Genomic DNA, 4,316 nt, shown 5'->3' with positions numbered 1-4,316 from the left:
TTCCAGATGAATTTGCAAATTGTTCTGTCTAACTCTTTGAAGAATTGGATTGGTATTTTGATGGGGATTGCATTGAATCTGTAGATTGCTTTTGGTAAAATGGCCATTTTTACTATATTAATCCTGCCAATCCATGAGCATGGGAGATCTTTCCATCTTCTGGGGTCTTCTTCAATTTCTTTCCTCAGTGTCTTGAAGTTCTTATTGTACAGATCTTTTACTTGCTTGGTTAAAGTCACACCGAGGTACTTTATATTATTTGGATCTATAATGAAGGGTGTCGTTTACCTAATTTCTTTCTCGGCTTGTTTCTCTTTTGTGTAGAGGAAGGCTACTGATTTATTTGAGTTAATTTTATACCCAGCCACTTTGCTGAAGTTGTTTATCAGCTTTAGTAGTTCTCTGGTGGAACTTTTGTGATCACTTAAATATACTATCATATCATCTGCAAATAGTGATATTTTGACCTCTTCTTTTCCGATCTGTATCCCCTTGATCTCCTTTTGTTGTCTGATTGCTCTGGCTAGAACTTCAAGAACTATATTGAATAAGTAGGGAGAGAGTGGGCAGCCTTGTCTAGTCCCTGATTTTAGTGGGATTGCTTCAAGTTTCTCTCCATTTAGTTTAATGTTAGCAACTGGTTTGCTGTATATGGCTTTTACTATGTTTAGGTATGGGCCTTGAATTCCTATTCTTTCCAGGACTTTTATCATGAAGGGGTGTTGAATTTTGTCAAATGCTTTCTCAGCATCTAATGAAATGATCATGTGGTTCTGTTCTTTCAGTTTGTTTATATAATGGATCACGTTGATGGTTTTCCGTATATTAAACCATCCCTGCATGCCTGGGATGAAGCCTACTTGGTCATGGTGGATGATTGTTTTGATGTGCTCTTGGATTCGGTTTGCCAGAATTTTGTTGAGTATTTTTGCGTCGATATTCATAAGGGAAATTGCTCTGAAGTTTTCTTTCTTTGTTGTGTCTTTGTGTAGTTTAGGTATAAGAGTAATTGTGGCTTCGTAGAAGGTATTCGGTAGTGATCCATCTGTTTCAATTTTGTTGAGTAGTTTGTATGATTGGTATGAGGTCTTCTATGAAGGTTTGATAGAATTCTGCACTAAACCCGTCTGGACCTGGGCTCGTTTTGGTTGGGAGACCTTTAATGGCTGCTTCTATTTCCTTAGGAGTTATGGGGTTGTTTAACTGCTTTATCTGTTCTTGATTTAACTTAGATACCTGGTATCTGTCTAGGAAATTGTCCATTTCCTGAAGATTTTCAAGTTTTGTTGAATATAGATTTTTATAGTAAGATCTGATGATTTTTTTGAATTTCCTGTGAATCTGTAGTTATGTCTCCCTTTTCATTTCTGATTTTGTTAATTTGGACACACTCTCTGTGTCCTCTCGTTAGTCTGGCTAAGGGTTTATCTATCCTGTTGATTTTCCCAAAGAACCAACTTTTGGTTCTGTTGATTCTTTCTATGGTCCTTTTTGTTTCTACTTGGTTGATTTCAGCTCTGAGTTTGATTATTTCCTGCCTTCTACTCCTCCTGGGTGTATGTGCTTCTTTTTGTTCTAGATCTTTTAGGTGTGCTGTCAAGCTGCTGACATATGCTCTTTCCTGTTTCTTTCTGCAGGCACTCAGCGCTATGGGTTTTCCTCTTAGCACAGCTTTCATTGTGTCCCATAAGTTTGGGTATGTTGTACCTTCATTTTCATTAAATTCTAAAAAGTTTTTAATTTCTTTCTTTATTTCTTCCTTGACCAGGTTATCATTGAGTAGAGCACTGTTCAATTTCCACGTATATGTGGGCATTCTTCCCTTATTGTTATTGAAGACCAGTTTTAGGCCGTGGTGGTCCGATAGCACGCATGGGATTATTTCTATCTTTCTGTACCTCTTGAGGCCCGTTTTTTGACCAATTATATGGTCAATTTTGGAGAAAGTAACATGAGGAGCTGAGAAGAAGGTATATCCTTTTGCTTTAGGATAGAATGTTCTATAAATATCCGTTAAGTCCATTTGGCTCATGACTTCTCTTAGTCTGTCGACATCACTGTTTAATTTCTGTTTCCATGATCTGTCCATTGATGAGAGTGGGGTGTTGAAATCTCCCACTATTATTGTGTGAGGTGCAATGTGTGTTTTGAGCTTTAGTAAGGTTTCTTTTACGTATGTAGGTGCCCTTGTATTTGGGGCATAGATATTTAGGATTGAGAGTTCATCTTGGTGGATTTTTCCTTTGATGAATATGAAGTGTCCTTCCTTATCTTTTTTGATGACTTTTAGTTGGAAATTGATTTTATTTGATATTAGAATGGCTACTCCAGCTTGCTTCTTCTGACCATTTGCTTGGAAAGTTGTTTTCCAGCCTTTCACTCTGAGGTAGTGTCTGTCTCTGTCTCTGAGGTGTGTTTCCTGTAGGCAGCAGAATGCAGGGTCCTCGTTGCGTATCCAGTTTGTTAATCTATTTCTTTTTATTGGGGAGTTGAGGCCATAATATAGCTGTATCTTGCTACCAGATACATTGCATATATTGTGATATTTTTAAGTACTATACACAAGACAGTTGATTTATTTACAGTTTTTCTCCTCCATCTTTGTTACTATCTGAAATTAATAACTTTCACTTTTAAAATCAATCAAAAAATGTAAAATGTCTTATTTAAAGGGGAATGGAACCACTTCCTCTGTACTATAAAGACACTGGTTTCAGCTTCAAGATTCTCAAGGAAATCATTGAGGAGACAAGAAATGGCCCTTCACTGGGAATATCTCTACTTGTAGTCAAATCCTATGTGATATCAGTGACCAAGATGAAGACGCAGAGGACCCTTGTCATTTGCTAGGGCCATCTCCATTTTATATAATGGTACAATCACTTTGAGAAATGCCACAAGATTGTGTCTATGTACCTTCCCCCTGTTTCAGGTATGTCATCTTGGTAACATTGTCAATGTGGGAGATGGCAGGACCCTGAGAAAAACTGAGTTTCAATGTCCTCAAGGTGATGAAAGATGCTGGCACCAAGAACACTTTCAAAAGTTCTCTAGACAACTCTCTAAAACTAATAAAGTTTTTACCAACTTAAAAAAAATCATCATGTTAGACAACATTTCAGAAAGTTTCAGATATTATTTTTATTGAAATACCTACTTCAGATGAATCTACTTCATGATCATTTTGAATCCATTCAAACAACAAGCTTTCTAGGTTTAAAAAAAAGGTTGTAATTATTTTCTGTAGAATTTTGGAAAGTTCACATACTCATGTGTCTATATATATATATATACATATGCGCCGATATCTTTTCAAAAGGATAAAGGGACCCAAAGAGGCTTCCTCCTGCCGTGAAGGACAAAAACTCAAGATAGTGTATTCTGACATAAAGTGCATTGCTTTGCCAATCTCTGAAATGTCACTCTGTGGGCAGCCTGCTGCTCTCGGCTCAGAGCCATGGTGCCAAGACTGCTAATAAAAAAGAATAAAGGTTAATGAAGGCATTGGGTTATTTATTATCTTGAATAAAAGAGCTGAGGTCCTGTCTGGTAATTTGTTCAAGGCATAAGGTCTTGCCTTATTTTGAAAATTGTTTCATCCTTTATGCAGATTCTTAATTTGAATGAAATAGACTTCCCATATTTATTAATATGCTATTATATTAAAATGAGTGGAAATTTCATAGAAGTAGAAATATGATGCCTGATGTACATAAAAATAAATCTTTCAGAAAACTCACTTTCATCAGCAGCTGATGGAGTTGTGCCCATTAAATATATCTATTATCTGCAAAGAACAAGGAAGGAAAAACAAGTCCCAACACTGTACAATGATAGAGACACACACAGGAAAACTGACCTTTATGAAGTTATATTTATTTTTAGATTTAGATTTGGCTTTAGAAAGTGTGGTTTCATTTAAGAAAAGCAAAGTGTGGAATAAAGCAAGGAAGCCTGTCAAATGATAAAGCATCAAAGACCCAAAGTCAGCCATATCCCCAAGCCAGAGCCAGAGCCTTATTTTTAAATGCTCATGTTCATCTTACTCTAACAGCTTTGCAGTCTTTGGCTGGGGACACAAAGGAAAGCATACAGAATGTGTGCAAAGTGGGTCAGATTTGTGCTCAAATTCAAGATGAGAGTGATCTGAGCTTGAAACACACAGTGCTTGCAATGTTATCATTGCTATGTATGGTTATGCTGAACACAACACTTTTATTCTCCAGTGAGTATTCATGTGAAGCCACCTTTCACTTGACAATTGGCCATCCCTGTAGCCCTCAACTTATGCTACCTTATTAAAACTTAAAACAATT

Source organism: Rattus norvegicus, chromosome 2, assembly GCF_036323735.1.
Source record: "Rattus norvegicus strain BN/NHsdMcwi chromosome 2, GRCr8, whole genome shotgun sequence".
NCBI classification, from domain to species: Eukaryota; Metazoa; Chordata; class Mammalia; order Rodentia; family Muridae; genus Rattus; species Rattus norvegicus.
This window is presented reverse-complemented; position numbering follows the sequence as displayed.